The sequence below is a fragment of the Protopterus annectens genome, chromosome 5.part0 (assembly GCF_019279795.1).
Source record: "Protopterus annectens isolate FY-2018-M chromosome 5.part0, PAN1.0, whole genome shotgun sequence".
Lineage (NCBI taxonomy): Eukaryota > Metazoa > Chordata > Ceratodontiformes > Protopteridae > Protopterus > Protopterus annectens.
In genome coordinates, this window is record NC_056735.1 from 1,432,463,663 (window position 1) to 1,432,484,103 (window position 20,441).

The window sequence follows — 20,441 nt, forward strand, 5'->3', positions numbered from 1 at the left end:
GGTAATTCTGGTACCATTTGTTTTGCAAATATACAGAAAGTCCATCAGAGAGGGGTCTGACAATGCCTTGTATGCCAGGCACAGATCTCCCCTCAACAGCCTGTAGGAGACAAAATACAGGGAGAGGGTCTTGAGGCAGTCTGCATAGGACATGTTACTTATGCTCTGTATATTTTTTAGTGAGGAACCTCTGATGACATTCCAGTTGTTGGATATGCCTGGTTAAATACATACAAAAGGGGGCGTTGTACTCATTGATGGGCCTGATGAATGCCAGATACAGTGGAACAATGACTTCCTCAGACCTAGATGCCATACCTTTCTTTATAACTTGCACAACATAGAATGATTTCCTTATACTGTAGACACATGATGGTCAAAGGCTAGATTACTGTCTATGTGTGTCCCTAAGTCCCTGACTAGTGGATCAACTCTTAGGTCATGCCTATCAGGTTGAGTAGGCATGGCCTGCCCTTGGAGAAGCCAAATTGGGTTAGGTACAGTGTCTGGAGGTTTTCAGTGTCATTATTGATCATTTCCATGATAATTCTTTCCATGGCTTTGCAGATGACACTATTGAGACTTATAGGTCTGTAGATTCCAGGGTCTGCAAACGGCCCAACTTTGTGCAGAGAGATGGCTGTTGCTGTTCTCTATTCATGAGGCACAAAGCTTGTTTGGAGGCTACAGTTAAACAGCAATTCCAGAAGGCCTGATAGATATTGTTTCATGCTATTTTGAAGGCATCCTGAGATACTGTCTGGGACCATTGGTGCACTGTTATTGGCCCTAGTGATAGCAGAAGGAGTTATATTTGATGGTATTTCCTGAGGGAAGGTTGTTGGGGAGAGAGAGGGATAAAGTTGGACCTGAATTTGCTGGCCAGTAGGTGTGCTATATCTGGCTCAGTATACACTGTTCCATTTAAAATTAGCTCTGCATACAATTGTGTATTCTCTTTGAGGTTGTGGACATAGCTAACAAATGCCTTGTGGTTGTCCTTGGCCTGGGAGGCTAAATTTTCCTCAGATTTGGATTTGGTAAACTTTACAGTTCTCAGAGTTGTTTTAGTTTGATGAGATTGCTTTTATCCTGCTGGGTGGTGTGCTGCACCTCCTAATTTTTGCCATGATTTTCTTGTGATTCCACCAGGGTGACTTGTTTTTTTGAGTTACTTCTGTACTTCTTTCTAGTGGATACAGCTGCCTCTATGGGGATATTAACATGCAAGGTCCAGGGAGTTTGTGTTTGCAAAATCCAGGAATCTCTGTGCCTGTACATTTGGTGTTGTATATGACTCTCAGTTAACAGTACAACAATTAAAGTCACCTATGAATATGGTATTGGGTTGGATGGTGAATGTTTCCAATAATAACCTGGCTGACTCATCCCCCTCTCCCACCCTCTCCCCTTGCTCTTGCCTTCTGACTTCAGCTTCATCATCAAAAGCATGCAACTTCTCTAGCCTCCTTCCGGTTCCACCTCTAATTCATACTCCTTAGTCAATACCTATATGTCACTGCTAGGACACTCTGTTATCTATCCACACACTTGTCTTTTTACACCTCTACTCTTACTCTATACTTAAGCTACTTACTCCTCCTGCTTTTCTTATTTAACCTGTTATCTAATTTCCCATCTCTGTCTTTTCTTCTGCTACTATACTTCCAATTATGACTAATCTTTGCTCTCTTTGTTGCTATACTCCGTACTGTGGCTAACATGCTCACAAGTCAACTGTATACAGCAAAAAATGCAACCCCTACTAATAATGGTCACCATTATGTAATGCCTCAACTTAAAACTGTAAAAGATGTGTTCAGTCTATTTAAATATGTTAAATCTTAAGCTTCAATGCTATGTTACTAGTCAATGTGAAGTTTGGCACTATGTAAATTTGAATGTTTCTGTATACACCTTATATTTTGCTTAAAATTTAACTGTGGAGCTTTTCTCCCCGGGCCTCCGCTGAAAATGGACATGCATCCAGTCGGACTTTCCAAGTCAACAAATGTAAAATGAATACATAAAATAAGTTTAAACACATGTTACGGGTTTCCTGGGTCACAGAGGTGGACATATAGCTTGTAAGGAAGTGGTACTGAATTTTGCCTATGGTGATTTGAACATGGAGAAGCTCATGTGCACTGTCCTGTTCTACCAGCCTTTAGGTATATTTATTTTTGATGTAGATCAAGACACCTACACCTTTAGTCCCCTGTCTATGTAAATGTGTGGAAGTAACCTTGTGCTGTCGGTGTGCTCTCCATGTCTTTAAACCATGTCAGTTTCTAGAGAGTGGAGTTTTTTGTTTAGACTCCTACCACTGAGCAGTAACACCTTTAGATTTTCTTGTTTTTGATTTGCTATGTCAGCAAGTACATTCAGTTTGGCATTGCCTAAAAAAGGCATTATGGGGAAAGGCAATGCTTTAGCTAATATTCAAGTGCCTAGAGGGGAGAGGTGCAGACCATCCCTAGCAAAGCAGTGGTCTGTTGACCATTTCCTTCCATGGTGACAAATATTGTACCCTCTTAGCATGACACCAGAAACTAAGCCAGTTCGTAAAGTCGGTCATCTTTTGTTCATATTGTGGCATCATTTTTGGAGAAGGTAAAATGCTGCTCAGAGCTAGGCTCATACCAGCCTGGGACACATATTCCAAGAGCTCCATGATGTTTCTCTTCATATAGTCTACAGAGGTATGTCTCAGGTCATTTACATCCACATGGACTATGACTGAGTCATACTGGTACATGTGGAACAATGACTTGAGTGCGTGTGTAATTTGGCAGATCCTGGCCCTGATAAGCAACTGACCGTGACTTTCTACCTACTCAGCGTGATGACAGGGACATCAGAGTGTTTCACAATGGAGTGTACAATAACTAGAATGTTAGATCCTGTGGTGGCTTGTCTTATGGGCTTAGAAGTAGAGGCTGCATGAGATCTGGCTGTATGTGTTGATGTGGGTGTTGTTTTGAACGAGTGGATTCAGGGTTGCTGAGGATTTTTGTGTGTACTTCATCTGGGTAGTTTTTGGCGTTTAAGAATTTTACATTTAAGTGCCTCAGCATATACGCGTCTATGTCTCCTTTGAACAGTGTGTGATGAGTTCAGTGTGTGTACTACTGACAACCTTACTGACATTAGGAATGCTTTTATGTGAGAGCTTTGCCTCCAGTGACACTGTGTAAATAAATCTCCCACATAACATACATTTGAGAATTAACTGGTTGTCAGAAAACATGAAACAACAATTTCTACATTGCCTTAGGATACCCATATCCACCAAGCTGGTAACGGAGATAGTGGGAAAGTATATATCCATGACAATAGACCATTTTTTATTGATTAAACAGTTGGAGTGAGAATATAAAGTAATGTCAGGAGTATTCGGTTTGCAACTCCAGGGGCAGTGCTTGTCACTACAAACTAGTTGTTCTGTGTGCACCTAGTTTTCGGTGACAAGCACTGCCCCAACATTTTAAACTATTTCTGCTATATTTTATGCAGTATGGCCCTATCCGCTGGGGGGTAACATAGTTTATATTTTCTGTTATTGCTGCCATTAGTCAGCTCTTAATAGTGTCAGTGTATTATTTTGGCTGGTGTTTTTCTCCTGACTTATTGGATCCTAATACTGCTGCACCCCTCAGCACCATCATATCCATTTGCACCTAAGAAGAACAATAAAAAATAACAAAAAAATTGCCTCAATCAATGGTTTGTGAATCTGCTGTTGCCTTTAGCCAGCTTGCAGACCACATACCTTTTTGTTCTATCACCCTTTATTGTGAGCTAGCAGCCATATATTGTATGGAGGTCAGACACATCCTCCAGGGCTGTTCCAGTATTGGTTCAAATATAGGAGAACTAAACCTTTTAAATGTAAGTGAGGTCTGGTATGGCTGACTTCCCAAAAGATACCTTTACACATTTATTGTCACTGAGTTTTAATTCATTACATCTGAGTAACACCTCCAGGTGCATCTGCAGTTAACTCCTACGAACAGCTCTTGGCGTAACATACTCCTTGTTCATATTTGCATCAACCATGCAATGCACAAGGTTTTATAAGATTTCATCTTAAAGCTAACACAGTGGCAAACTCAGCTGCATTAATATTTGACCTCTGTCTAGTGCAGGTAAATAGACATTAACTGTTGTTTTTATGATATTATATGGATACAATTTTCACATTTTTATAAATATCTCAACAACACAGACAAAACTCCTAGCCTCATATAAAAGCTCTCACCTAGATGAATAAAATGCTGCTGACAGTATGTGTGTAACTTGAGTGGTTGCTGAGATATTATAAGTTGTTTACAAAATATTACAAATGTAATTGTCACTGTGTTTACTGTGACTTATAACATTTTGTTTACAGCCTAGAACCTAAAGAATAATACCACTACAAAATTTGTTTGTGCTGAAGAGTTTGCCATTTATGCTTCTTTCATAACCCCTATGGTCCCAGAGATATGAACATTTGTTTGAAATGTGAGGACATAATTTGATTCTGTCGCAAGGCTTAGGCTCCACCCATTGAAAGTTACAGTGCAAACTTCCTGAGCTCCATTGGTGTGAATGAGTTAAGCTGTGGTTTTGACACAAGTCATTTGTCTGTGTTTGCCCATCCTATAGGATATTAGTGTCTTGGATTCGATGACTGCTTCTAGTTTGAAATCATCTGCCAACTTGGGCAGTATGGGGCCTTTGATAATGGCTTTGACATCCAAGAAGTAAATGCCAAAAAACAGCAGGCCCAGCATAGAGCTTTCAGGAACTCCACTAGTGACTGGCCTCTTTGTGGTTGTGATCTCTTCATCCTAACTTCCTGAGTCCTATCTGAGAGGCAGAGTGCTAGCCAGCACATAACAAAGATTAATGCCTAATTCTGTGAGTTTGTTTAGAATGCCAGAGTGGGGCTATTGTATCAAATGCCTCAGCCAGCTCAAGGTAAGCTGTATGCACTGTTTGCCCTCATCCATTACCTTGGTGACTATTTCAAAGAAGTTCATCAGGTTAAGTAGGTATGGTCTGCTTTTGATGAAGCCAAATCCAAAAGGTTTCCTGTGACATTATTAATCATATCCATGATGATTCTTTCCATGGCTTTGCATAGAAGATTAGTCAGATTTATGGGTCTGCAATACCCAATATCTATTGATGGACTATCCTTGTGCAGATGAATGTTGCCGTCCTCCATTCATGTGGTACAAACCTTTTACTGAGGCTGTGGTTAAATAGTGACTCCAGAGAGGTCATGCTACACTGATGCTGAATTCTTAGCCTTAGAGAGAGTACTTAGGACCTGCTTTCTACTGATAGCTGGGGGGTAGGTTATGTTTGATGGCATGACTTCAGGGGCAACTGGTGGGGAGGAGAGGGGTAAAATTACAGCTGAATCTTTCAGCCATCAGATTTGCTGTATCTTCTGACTTGGCCTAAGTGGCTCCATTAACAACTGGTTCTGCAAACTGTTGTGTACTACCTTTGAAGTTTCAGACATAGCTAAAGAAAGCCTTGTGGTTGTCTTTGGCCTGGAAGGCTATCTTTACCTCAATATTGGCTCTGGTAGAGACTTTCAAGATGGCTGTGAAATAAGAACCAGTTTTTGTTAGTCTGAGTAAAATTTAGCTACTGATTAGGAAGAACACTGTCTGGATAGAGACCCTGAATGAAAGTCAACTGGAAAAGGTGAAGAGAAAAATACTGTCTGGGAAGAATCCTGTAGCTGTTCAACAAAAAGCAGTTTAAGCTTCATCTATGGTACAAGAGATGGTTTCCAGTAATTTTGAGGAAAAAAATAAATCAAATGTAGTCAGAGGTGATTTAAATAAACAAAACTTTGAAAGAGTAAATCAATTCAAATAAAAGGTTGGAAACATAGAAAAAGCTAAAAGTAGCTACTCAGATGAAAAGATAAAACTGCAAAAATCAGAGGTAGAAATGAAGAAAGTGTTGGCTATGTATGAGACTTGTCGAGAACACCTGTTTCAGAAAATGGTAGTGTTTAAGGCAGAGCACACAGAGAAAACCACTGAAAGGAAAATACTGTATTAATTTCATGAAAGCACAAATAAGCAACTGGACTAGTATTCCAAAGCAGGCTTTGTTAATTGAAAGGTCACCTTAAGAGTATGCTTCAACCCTGACTATGAGAAAGCATCTAAAACCTGTATTAGTAAAGATGCAATCATACCAGCAGAAAGCATTGACTCTGACAAACCTGTGGCAGAGTGGAAAAGTATTAAATACTGAAGACTGCAGAATATTTGGGAAAATGATTATTCACCATACATCAGACAGAAGAGAAGCAAATTTATCCCAGCAATCAGGGGAATGTCAAGAGGCAGCTGTGGGATTCAAGCGGCAGTATCCTTCTGTCTTTAGAATATTTTTTTCCTGGAAGATCAAATAGATTTTTAGATGCAGGACAAGGTAAGAAAGGAATAAATTGTTTATCCAACAAAAAGTGAGCAAGAAAGCATAGGTAGAATATGCGTCAAAATTTCATGACAATAAAGCTCGTAGATTGGAAAAGGTTTCACTGGAAGAGTCAATGTACCAAAGAAAAATGTTTCAGAAACTGGAAAAAAAAACACTGGTACTGACTACATGAATCAGGAGTACCTTCGACTTAAACCAGAGTCTAGTATTCTGGAGATGGAGATGAACAAGAAGAAGACAAGCAAAACTGAAATTAGTGAATAAATGGGTGACTGTAAAGCATTAGTCGCATTTGTGAAATATGGCTTTGCAAGAAAAAGTGTAAGAATGACTGGATTTTGTTGACTTTTTTAAACTTGTGGGTAGATTGCAAAACATATACCCTACTTTGTTATTAAGGTTCAGGACACTAAATGGGGGAAAAGGTAACTGTAAGTAAAATCAGTTTTTGTTATTAGTATTTGTATAACACACTTCATGATATAAACTGAATGCTGTATATATATATATATATATATATATATATAGTAAAGCAGGTTTGTGTAGAGTGTAGTTAGGAGTATTTTAAATGTAAGGGGAGGCTATTCAGTGACTCTTGCGTGTGCTAAAGATATTAAAGTAAACAAGTAATTTTCAGTTGCATGAAATGTAAGCTTTACACTATAATGAAAGTAGAAAGGCTTGAGAAAAGCAAATGTATTGTGAATAAGCTGTGATCTTGGGCTGCTGGGGTGGGAGTGGGTTAGAAAAGTGCACTGATTACATTATATGTAGAATTTAAGATATTTTGTCTTATTTTAAAAATGGTAAATGTCAAGATTAATGCTGTTAGCATATGATATAAAGAAGTGTTTTTTGTAAGCAATTAGACTATGAAAATAATCCAAAATGATGAAAGCCATAAAAATGCTACGTTTCTTAGATCTGCAATGATATTAGCTGCTTTTTTTTTTCCATTAGAAAATGTTCAGTGGAAGTCCAGAGGTTTGCCTCTAAAGGCAATTGTACATTTTAATCTGAAATTGACAAAGATTAATTGCTGACTACTTTTACAAGAAGACAGCTGTCTGCAGTTGTAAGCAGTTAATTTTGAGAGTTCTGATCATTCATTGCTGAGGTTAATGAAATATTTAAAGCTACAATGGCAAGCAATTCAGTGAAAATAAAGTTTGAAATTATGGGAAGTTAATAAGACAGCAGCCTCCCTAGCAGCCCCAGTACTTTAATGCATTTGTTAGAACAGTGTACAGCTTTGTTTTTTTTAAAGATAGCCAGTAGAATTTTTCTCAGGATTAAAAAGTTAATGCTCTCTGAAAGCATACAAGCTTTTTTCACATCTGGGAGGGGAATAGAGATTAGAAAACAGATGGCAAACAGTGTAAGTGGGAACACAGGCTGTGTGCTTTAGCATGCGTAACCTTAATTTTAGTATAGGTAATGCCTTTGGGTGTTGCTATAGATATGGGGCAATTGTTCATATCTGGAGGGTTAAAATGAATATGTACATTGTTTTGTATGTTTGTTCTAAATTAATAGGGATGGGATGTTTTGAAAGTGTATTTAGTTTTTTGTTTGAGAGTTGTCATAACAAAAAAAGTGACATTGGTTCAAATGATGATGAGAAGAGACAACCATATAAAAGATCAGCCTGGCAAACATTACTGCATAATGCAAAAGTTGGAAATTCACATTAAAAAAACTGTTGGGTATAATGCACCCCCACACCCCACGAAACTTAAATATACCAACTCCGAGATTGCACTACAGTGCTGAAGATGGAAATCTTTCCATTCCACACTGTATGGAGATGCCCATTCTACATGGACATTTCAAAAGTCGATCATATGGTCTCAGTCATATGGTCTTTGGCTTTTTGAAATGTCGATCATGTAAAGTAGACCCATATCTGTTTGCGTGTGTGTGTATGTATATATATATATATATATATATATATATATATATATATATATATATTTAATTATTTATTGCATTTGTTTACCAGGAAAGTCCACTGGGCCCAGAAGAGCCCATTTTCAGTGGAGGCCCGGGGAGAAAAGCTCCACAAAATTAAAATTAATATACAAAATATATACACAATATTTAAATACAATGTTGATACACAGAAATTAGGATATAAAGTTGCAAATAAAAACACAAGCTTAATAGTGATATCATTTCATTAATTACAAACAAAGGTCTTAATCTATGAGAGAGAGAGAAAGAAAGAAAGAGATAGGTTAGTACACAGGATAATGTCATATGGGAAGTTACTATCACGTGGGAGAAAGTAAATAGTAGAAGTGGCAAAATGTATTAAAGTCAGCTATGAACAGGAAAGAAGGATGCAGAATATCTGAGTTGAAAACATGAGAATAGGTATATTAATGTGTTCCAAGGATTTGTGCCTCTTTCCTCTCCTCAGTGATGGGCACACAACTCCTACATGCTTCTGCCATCAAGCACTTGAGTCACTATTCAGACTCTGGTCACCTGGGTCAGACAGGCCTCTGTCCATCTATATCACTGATGCAAGCAAAAGTTATCCTATTTCAAAGTATAAATAGTCATTGTGTTATTGATTTTCCAAAGTAATTTGGCTAGTGGCAGTGTACTGTAAAGTGGGGAAGAGGATGCTGGCATTCAAATGCATCCTCTATGCCTCTCTCCTGGAAAATATAATGCATGCATGCTTTTGTGTGCAAAATAATTCTGGATAAGTTTCAATTGCTGTTAGTAAGACTGTACTAGAAAGCAATGGGCTCAGCCTAAGGCTGGTGAAATCATGCAGAGGTGCAGATTATAAATCCAATCTGCACTGTACATTGTAAAACTTGTAGTATCCTAAGAGCAATAGGTATGATGTACCTACACTGAGTTGATAAAGTACAGTTGTGTACCTACCATAAATGTAGATGTTCGAGTGTATTCACTGTTGCAGTAATTACTCTTGGGTTGTCCTGCTGGCAGGCTACCCGTAGTCGGCCGGAATTCCAAAGTCTAGGTCAGGCGTCGGTTGCTGTCGTCTCTTCCCTGACGTCAGTGTGTCAGGTGTATAAAAGATGCAGCCGACGCCATTTTCTTCAGTTTTTCTTGCCCCAGATGTCAGGTGCCCCCAAATTGAAAGGCTGAAAAAAATATGCCAATTAAAATGCATGCAGAAAAATAACATGTCCTTCCTCTATAAGCAAATTCACCAAATAGGTTGAATAAGATAGAGAAGTGCAGAAAAGTCCCAGCAAAGAAAAAGGGGGATGGTGGGTGGGTAACCGGACTGCAACAGTGAATACACTAGAACATCTACATTTATGGTAGGTACACAACTGTACTATGTTCATCGTGTTTCACTGTTGCAGTCATTACTCTTGGGTTGAATCCCAAAGCTGAGGTAGGGTGGCTGTGCTAAACAGGATTATTAGAGGCTATGAGGCCCTGCAGAACTGCAGTGGCAAAGCCTGCTCTGGAATAGGTAAGTGGTAGTGTTTTGTGAAGGTGTGTACTGAACTCCAAGTTGAAGCCTCTAAGATATCTTTGGTTGGTATTCCTCTGAGGAAGGCTGCTGAAGTGGCTGCTGCTCTGGTGGAATGAGGCCTAATGCCCTAAGGCACTGATATGCCATGTTGAAGATAGCAGAAATGGATGCAATGGCCTATCCATTTAGAAATAGTTTGTTTTGAGATAGCCTTTCCTTGCGATCCTGCAGCATATGACACTAAAAGTTGCTCAGTTTTTCTGAAAGTTTTAGTTCTGTCCAAGTAGAATCGTAACTGCCTGTGTATGTCCAAAGAATGCAGAATTTTCTCACCCTTGTTCTGTGGATTAGGATAAAAAGGTGGGCAAGTGAATGGTTTGGTTGAGGGCCACACCGGACACCACCTTAAGCAGAAATGTAGGGTTTGTCCTCAGAGAAACCCTGTCTGGATGAAAAATGATGAAAGGTTCCACAGCCATGAGTGCCTGTAACTCCGAGACTCACCTTGCAGAGGTTACTTCTAGGAGCAGAGCTGTTTTCCAGGATAAGTTTTTCCAAAACATAATTGAGGTCCCAGGTTGGAATTGGTGCTCTCTTTGGAGGCCTAATGTTTTTGGCCCCTCTGAGGTACTGCCTTATTAAAGGATGAGAAAAGATATGTGGTTCCATATTGTAGTGGGCTGAAATGGCAGCGGCATGAATCTTAATAGATGAGAAAGAAAGGCCTTTGTACCAACTTTCAAGTGCAAACTGAACAACAGACAACCAAAATATGGCCAAAATATGGCCCCAGCCCAGACCATGTAGTATTTTTTTTTTCTTTTGAAATGTGTAGCAATGATGTTCACTGGGAAGGGAGAAGATGATGAACCTTAGGATTTTGTTTTTGGTGACTTGCAGTATATGGGTTTTGTGGTAAAAGTAGGGCATTTAATGGTAGGCAATATCCTAATCTTAGCAAAAGAATATTACAGTTTGCTAGGACCTACAAAAGTTATTCTCCATGGCCTACTGATCAGTGGCATAGCTTGAGTTTGTGCTGCCCGGGGATATCTGAGTTTGCCACCCTTCCCCCCTCACAAAATCATGGTCAAATGGGGCCCCCCATACACAGCTCCCCTTTCGCAGCCATTCCAATGTCCCACTACTTGGCTATTTTACCCCAACACTGTAATGTGCGTACTGCTTTACTTCTACAATGGTTACTTGGATAAATTGGATTTCATTTAAAACTCAGTCTCACAATGAAAACAGACTTAGCATTAAAACTTCTCTGCCCTTTAAACTCACATTCATTAAAACAGCATTGAAATCCACATTCAAAGAAAATGCATCTGGCCAGTGGCAGATAAAGATTCCCTTTGGGCTATTTTCTAATCACAGGCCCCTTGCACATGAAACATACATGTGTTCTTTGATACACTTTCCTGATTGTATTAAATTATATTCTTGTATAATACAGCACACTTGTTAGAGAGCATTTTAAATTTATTGTTTTGAACATTTTTGCAGTAAGCAATAAAACAAAATGCATGAACCAATAATGACAAAACTGCCCAATTCAGAACATTTCCATCATAAAAGTCTACTCAAACTTCTATAATCCACCAGTATCAGTAAATATGCACAATCTCTGCAGAAGTAAAAGTCATCTAAATAATCCCACATTAAAGAGATCTGCAAGATCTGCAACTAATGAAGAGGTTGCTGCTAGCAAATAACTTAATATTGCATTGTTTCATCTACAAATAAAGTGCCACTTGCCCTTGAGGAATAAATTGCCTATGTTACATTAAAAAAAAATTATAAGGTTGCAATAGGGAATGGATGGCAAACTGATAACAGGTTCATAGTTACTAGGTATCTCTGCCAAATGGGACATTCTCTGGACTGCAGCACCCACCCATTCCACCCCCTTTAAAAGTACAACACAGTACAGTACCTGCAATCCATCTACATAATGTGGGAGTAGAACCTCAAGCCTTCTGCATCAAGAGCAAATTTCTACCTGTTGTGCTGCTAACACAAACAGACTTGGCCTAAGCATTGCTGCTTATGCCAAATCTGTTTGTGCTGTTAGTACAACAGGTAGAATACATGCTTTTGATGCAGAAGGCTGTGGGTTCTAGTCCCACTGCAGGAGAAGAACCAACAGCCTTCTGCATCAAAAGCAAGTAATCTATCTGTTGTGCTACTAACAATACAATCAGACTTGACATAAGCAGCGCTAAACTTTTCTCCCCCTGAAGAACTATGCAGCACAAGAAATCTGGAAAAAGCCAAAATGTACTGGGGGGACAACAGCCCAAAACCAGGGACACATTTTAAACATTGCTTGCATAATCTTAGAAAAGTTGCTAGAATAAAATGTTATGTATTACCATGCATTTCCTGAAAGATAGGAAGACTGAAACTTAAATGGCTATCATTATTTAGTAACTTCAGTTCTCACTGATTTGCCAGAAAACTACAAATTTTAAATGGAACAGACCAAAAGTATGAGCCAAACATTCCGTAAACTTTGGGCAGTTGCAAACTATGGTTAACTCCTTGAATCACAAGGGGTGGTGGTGGTATGGGTAGAGAGTTTAGGCTCTTGCCCTTTGTACCCAAGGTACAGGGTTTGAGTCTGAGTAACTCTAACCAGCAGTTGTAACTAACTGGGGCAGTCACGCATGCACAGACACATGCACACACATACTTCTGTGGTTGTAAAACCAAATAAAATAAATGAAAGAAGGCTGTAAAGTACCACAAAATAAATGAAAGCTAGCTGTAAAGAACCACACAAAATAAATGAAAGCTGGCTGTAAAGAACAACACAAAATAGCTGGCTGTAATGTGGCCCAGCATATCTGACTGCCATTAAGGAGGAACAAGCTGACCAGTAATTATCTGCGGAATTCAAAACGGGTTGGCTGTTAAACACACACCCTTGCTCCTGAATACTGCCTGCCAACAAAGCATATTTTAAAGCTGTGGCTGGGAATGCCGATTTGTAAAAAAAGACAGCACTTAGCACTACTTCTCAATATTAATTAACTTATATCGGGAATGCTGATTTCTGTTCCTGCAAGCAAGCACCGTTAAAGTTAAAAAGCACATTAACGTACATCTTACCGGGAATGCTGATTTCTGAATAATGTTCCTGCAAGCATCGTTAAGGTAAAAAACGACAGCACTTTTCAATAACAAGTTCCTGCAAGTGCTGTTAAAGTAAATAAGTTGTCTCAGGCTGTTAACTTAATGCAGCACAGTTTGTCTTACGGAATGCTGATTTCTGCTGCAGCTGGCTGGCCATTGCTTCTAAGTACATTAAAACATGCCTTGTTAAAGTAAAAGCCAGCACAGTGCACAGTTTGTCTTACCTGGAGGAGCCGAGCGGAGCAGTAACTGCGAAATTCAAATGCTGCTTTAAACTGCATGCACGCTATGGCCCAGAAACAAAGTTCAGTGAATCCTTCAATTCCGACAGGCTGGCAGGCTGTTCATGGAGCTGACGTCATTGCGCACACCTCTTCACATGATGACGTCAGCTGAAAAACAAAAAAAATTTCAAAAAAAGCCCGGAAGTTAAGGAGTGCCACTCAGGAATCGTGGCACCCCATTATTTGGACCTCAAAACCGGTAAAAAATGAGAAATTTGGTATGGTTGAGAGGTATGAGTGATAGTATTCTTTAGGTTCTTGGTCTTAAACCGAATTTTATAAGTCACAGTAAACACAGTAACTATTACATTTGTAATATGTTGTAAACAACTTGCAATATCTCAGGAATTATATGTTACATACACACTGTCAGCAGTATTTTCTTAAACTATCTGAAAGCTTTCATATGAAGTTAAGGAGTTCTGTCTGTTACTTAGTTGTTGAGATATTTAGACAAATGTGAAAATTTTATCTATATAAATGAATATCATATCAACAGTTAATATTCATTTACCTGCACTAGACAGAGATCAAATATTAATGCAGTTGAGTTTGCCATTGTGCAAGCTTTAAGATGAAACTTTTAAAACCTTGTACAATAGCATGGTTTTGGAACTATTAATGCAAATATGAACAAGCAATATTTGACGCCTAGAGGTGTCAGTAGGATTTATCTGCAGATGCACCTGGAGACGCCACACGAATGCAATGAGTTAAGACATTTGGATTGCAATAGTTATAATGCGATTTATGTGAGTGTTTGCTCCACATGCAGTTGTTTTTATGTACTTAAGACTTGCAGAAAACTGTCTAATCGTATTAAGGAGCATTGTGCTGCCATAAGGAAATGGGACACTAAAAATGCCTTAGCGAAGCATAGTTTGCATTGCAACAACTTTGAAATGTTTAGGTTTTTTGTTTTAGAACAAGTAGATATTTTCTTTGGTGATTATGGCACACTGTTGGAGGTGCAGGAACCTAAGTGGCAGCTGCTCCTTAATGCTGAATCTTTCTATGGTCTGAATGAGTCCCTAAATATTAAATGTATGCTAAGATGGCTTACATAATTATCAGATTTAATCATTAACAAAACATCTTTGAAATATCCAGAGTCCTTACATGTAGTGGTTGAGTTGTTTTTATTGCATTTTTATTACCGTTGCATTTCCTTGGCTATTGTTGACTACTTTTTATTATTTGTTTACATGAAACAAAGATTTTTTTATTGGCTGCTGGGTGTGGATATCTGTTATTTCTGAAGTAGTTCTTTTTACATTTAAGAACAAAAGCGCTCAACACCAGCTTAGCTGTGTTTTTTGTTCACCCTGGAGAAGGAACTGTATATATATATATATATATATATATATATATATATATATATATAAAGAGAGAGATTGTGTGTGTGTGTGTGTGTGTGTGTGTGTGTGTGTTATATGGTGTCACTTTACAAGCTTGAGATACTGAAATCTCAGATTTCAGTATCTCGAAACCAGAAGAGCAAAAGTGCAGTTGCCTGAAACTGCATAACTTCGAATGTTAGTTTCCCGATTCAGTAGGTGTGATGTGTGCTGTTTCTCTGGTAAGCTGCTATTTAAGTGGTGTTTGGGTAGGAAAGATGGCAGCCAATGTGTGGTTATGTTTGGAGGGCCAGGTAATTTTGCAATTTTTAGGGTTTTGTGTAGGTGTGTGGTTTGGTGTAAGGTTTTGGGAAGTTTTAGAAGTTGGATAGGGTAGGTGTGTGCGTGTGTGTGTAAGTGTTGAAAGAGGTGTGTTTTTTCTGTGTGTAGTGTGTTTTTTGTGAGATAGATATAGTAGTGCGCAATAGGAGAGTAGGGCGCGTTACATTAAGTTTGTCTGTTGTTTCGTATTAATGCGACCTCGGAGTTGCTATATATAATTAGTGGGGGTGCAGGGGGGCTTGTTCCCCTGCTTACAGGTATGGTAGTGGTGTGTGTGTTGTTTTTTGTTATTTTAGTGTGTTTATGGCAGGGGAGGGTTGGGTATTGGTTTTGGATTATTTTCGATGTTATGGGTGTCATTTTTGGGGGTTTTCATGTTTTTGCAGTCTCTGTGTTTTGATCTCGAGATACGGAAATTCGAGATTTCAGTATCTCGAGCTTGTAAAGTGAATCTGCGTGTATGTGTACATATGTATATAAAGAAAACTCAACCAACTGCAAGGTAATACAAAATCCAAGTAAAACACCTGTTAGCAAACTCCAAACTTCCAAGTTCAGCTGCTAAAAACAGTGTAGAAAAAACGAACAAAAGAGTGCAAAGCTTTTTAATGCTTTCATTCCATTTAATGCAAACAATGAACTTCTTCAGAAATACATCAAGGAAATAAGTACAAACTTTTAAATGTGCCCCTATAAAGTAGAAGTCAATCCTGTTTAATCAATTGTACAAAAAGAGACGTGATACTAACATAACACCTGTTCTTAAAGATAAACTACACATGTATTTCATTTATTATAAATATTTAAAAAGATCTTTACTTAAAACACAACAAAGATTCACTTCAGTACCCTGCCAGATGAAAAAAGTCATCTATAAAATGTTTGTATAATCTAACTTTAAGAAATGAAAGGAAAGAAACCAGAGACCGTAGCACCTCACTTTAATATAAAAATGTTAGCACTTTTGTTCATGGTAAACAGGACTTCTTCAGAATAAACACTGAAACACACTTCAGCCATTGATACATATATATATAAACATGTTTAAAACACATGACCACTCTGATTAAAAACTTAAGTTATTTAAACAGATGTTCTTAAATGAAATTTGCCTGTGGTCCCAACTGCATTTAAAAACTTCAGAATCACCCAATATACTAACCATACAAAACTGGTTGTAATAAACATTTAAACAAAATAAAAAAAACACTAATAGTTCTCAGTGTTTAGTTTCAATATACTGCTTAGAGAGACCATTTCATTAAGCCCTGGGAGAACAGTGGCATTACATTTCAACTGCCACCTCAATTCCTTGTATTCAAGGTACACATCTGATCACCCACTCCTAGGTCCTAGGCCAAGCTGTTCAATAGCAATAAACGTAAACATAAGGGAGGGATGATTTTTAATATGCTTAGCCAAAGCATTCCTGTTGTACCCCCCCCCCCCCGTTGGATGCCGTATTGAGTTGCATGCCCTGGTGATCTTGTTCTGACCCTTGGGCTTTTTCATCCCAGAATGTCAATGCTTTAATGAAGGAGTTTGCCCAAAGGTCAGGCTCTCTGGGATCACAGGGGGTATTTGGGTTGAGGTTGACTGAATCCAAGTTCCAGTAAAACCACAACCAGTATGCTTCTAGAACACAGGCAGCGGGGTAGTGGAGGTCTTTCAATAAAGTTGGTGAATTTCCTACGGTTAAATATGCAGCTGATGGACTGTTTGGAGTTCATGTCAGGTGTTTTTCTGGCATTCAGTTTTATTTGCCACTCAAGTTCTTTTCTTTCCAGAATGTAATTTTTGTTGCCATTTAGTTCTTTGTATTGTACTTGGTCTATAATGGGAAACAGGAAGTTCTGGTGTCATGGCTTGAAAGCTGTGTGTTTGGCCATGGGGTTGGGTTTGAGTTCTATACCTCATGTCTGTATAGTTAGTGTCATGCTATCCCGGTCTTCTGCTTGTTGATTCTCTTTCCAATATAGAATGCTGGGTGCCTGTTACACTGTGCCTTGTATACCACTTCATTTGTGCTACAATTTCCACAGATTTGGCTTTTGTACTTGGGGTAGTAAAAGCTCTGTCTACTACCCAGGCATTTGCAACATGCACAGTTCGGTGGCCCACAGGGTATGTACTTTTGTGGGTGTGCCTTTCTTTAGGGTGGTCAGGGCTCTCCATATAGTCTCTGATGTTCCTGCTTTTTTTAATAGTGAACATAGGCAGTTGTGGTAATATCTTGTTGAGGATACTGGCTTGGTTGATAATGCACCGGTTGTCAAGAATGGCCTGTTTAATCTCAGAATAATTTGGAGTTCCAGACTTGCTACTGGACCTTTGGTTGACATCCCTAATTAATCTGTTTAGGTTGTCAGCCAGGTTATCCAGAGTAGGATCACTTTCACTTTTGCTGTGAGTCATGGGTCCCAGAATTTTTCAGATCATTTGCCTACTGTAACCTCTGACTAGGAAGTCTTTTTCCAGTTCAAGTATATTTTTAGAGAATGCTTCCAGTTCCTTGGAGACCATTGTTATTCTGAAACCTTGAGATTTGATTAACATTTTCAGATCTAGAAATTTGAAGGATGCTCTGCTTTAGGTCTTTGTGAACTTAAGTGATCTGTTTATGTGGTCCCGAAATTTGTTCAGACTTTTAATTGTGCTGTTCCAAATAATAAATATATTGTCAGTACATCCAAGGTAGCAACCCATTTGCTGGTAGAATAAGGAGGTGTAAATAACCTCTTCTTCCAATTTTCCCAGGGCTGTATTACTAGGCTTGGGGCCATGGTTGCCCCACTATGATCCCTGTAATCTGTCTGAAGTAATTTCCTTTAAATTGGAAGTGCTTGTTACTAAGAGTCTTAGAAGCATGTTCCTATACTTTGGTGTAAGCTTCAAATATGCAGAAATGCAGTAATCTTGCCAGAGTACTGTGTATAGGGCTTTGATGTTTATTGTGAACAGGATGGATTCTTTTTTGGTTTCGATGTTTCTAATTTTCCTGAGGATGTCTATAGAGTCCAGTATAAAAGATTTGTTTTTTTCTTGCTAGCGGTTTGATCTGTACCTTCAAATAAATGGGTTGGATTGTGTGATACAGCCCCCACTGGCTGCAAGTGGCATGTAAGGGGGGTTCTCTATATGTCTGCGTGGATTTGGGATACCAAAAAGTTGAGAGTTTCAGGTGGATCACCATTAGTAAGTTGTGTAGGTTGTTCCCAATCAGACCTTCTTTGTGGAGGTTCAGGATTTATAGTAGGATTTCCTCGTAGGTGATCTTGGATTTCCCTAGGTCTGTAGCACCTACATGGAGGGGCTGGTGACGAGAATGCGCAGATCCAAAACCCTTAAATACCCTCTAACAGTTGTTAATCATTACGTTTGGAGCAGTGGTTATCTGCCTGAAATAAAGAACACCATGGACTTCTTTAATCAGCTGTACTATGTGATGATCTGACTGATATTCTAACCCATTTTAAACTACCAAACAGGTAAAGAAGCATACATCCAGCAGACCACCAACACTACTAACCAAGGATACTGAAGGCACAGACCAAAAGGCTGGAGATACCCAGGTAAAAATAAAACTTTTTTCATTTCTGCTCATCCCTCTAGGAAAAGAAGAGAGATTGTGTTCCAGCCAGCACAATAATAAAAAATAGGACAGCACCATTAGATCTTTCTTTGAATAATCTTCAGGACACATTTGTCTGACACTGTTGCCACACAGAAATGGAAATTCAGACTTTCTGGAAGGGATAAGGGACTACCAGGGTGGGGTGGGGTGGGGGTACATGGTCTCTTAAATAATCATCCTAACTTGTTTGACTGCTCTTTTTGTTTTTGTTTTTTGATTTTTTTTTGGGGGGGGGGTTCTGCCTTCTTTTTTGAACTCTCGGCCATTGGTTCTTAATCATCTGTTTGCCAGCACTGTGCTGAAAGTGTTTATTTTACTTCTTGCCAAAACTGGAAGAGGGAATAGAAAATCTTGTGGAAAATTCAAAAATGGAGGGCTGAAAAATCCGAGAGATTCTTTGAATCAGCTTACCCCTTTCATTACATTTTGATAACCTCTGCAGGAGAGGGTAAAAAAAACTCTCTAGCCAAAAGGGAATTAGATATCTCACTTTTTACATCCTTTGGAGGTTCTGAAAATGCAGCCAGGTAGACCGCCTCAATACAGTACCAGTGGCCATAGCACTGGAAGTAGTATTCATTCTGCTGGCAGCCAAAAAGAAGAGGGGTAAGCAATACCCTAGAAAAAGAAACTCTTGCCTTTTAAGACAGAAAGATTGCATTGTCAAGGCTATCTATCTATGCTCTATTCTGAACTTACAAACCAGTGACCCAAGGCAGGACACATTTCAGACAATCCGCAGCAAAGATAATTATCATTTGCTTGAGTTAAATGATTTTACTAACACTGACCTGTGAAATGGAAGAAACCAAACAATTCAAACCAAATTTTTCCTCACAAGAAGAATCTGCTGACAAAACATTCCTCATATGTTCACAATTAGTCAGAATAAACTAACATATGAGCCTGACAACTCAAAATTCTGAAAACCAAAGTTGCAAAAGCATACACTTTTCCTCATACTTATCAGTTATTTTATCATCCTTGTTAGAAAGAGAAGGATTGAAATTAAGTAAATGGTTTGCAGCAGTAGGACTAATCAAAGCTATAGCTATATAGCTTGCTGGATCAAGTTTGGGCTGAATGCATGAAAACATTAAAGGCTGAGGAACCTGAAACGATCTATCTGCTTTTTTTAGGGGAAGGAAACTGACTATTAGGGAAACTGCAGGCAGTGACACACACAGCCTGATGCTGACACAACACAAGAAGGATGGGAGAAGGTTCTGGAAATTCCATTTGTAACACCTCCTACTGTGTCAATGTTATCCCACTGAAAGTATTGCGACATTCTGGAAATAGCCTCAGAGAAAGAGAATCTCCCACATGGAGAATCAGATACCATGCTCTCCTCAGAGACTGAATTATAAATCTGAGTAGAAAGCCATGCATCTGTCCCTTCATTTTCCTGTCTACATTTGGAATCTTGAATCTCTCCAGAAAAACATGAATCCCCTTTTCTTTTACCAGAAACCACCTTATAAGGATGATCACTAACCCGAATAAGGCCCTGTGCCAGACCTAATAAACTAATCCTGCCCAGGGAAATTTGAGCAAGATCAGAAACATGTTTAGCTTTCGGTTTCTTTTAGACAGGAAAATTGGTTTAGACAGGAAAATTGGGGGGGATGCAACAGGGTTTTTACTGACAGCAGCAGCTTCCCCAGGGATGAGCACAACATTTTGACTACACAGTAAATACATCTCTGCCCCTTCTCCCAGGACCAACAAGAGTGGTTCTCCCTTGCCCACTGAGGGTACCTGAACTGCCA

At 38.9% G+C, this 20,441-nt stretch overlaps 1 protein-coding gene across 1 annotated transcript in view; it reads right to left on the bottom strand.

Annotated features, from left to right (window-relative positions):
• Positions 1-20,441, bottom strand: part of TMTC4 (transmembrane O-mannosyltransferase targeting cadherins 4) — a 1,460,040-nt gene that overhangs the window by 1,220,722 nt on the left and 218,877 nt on the right. The window lies entirely within an intron of this gene.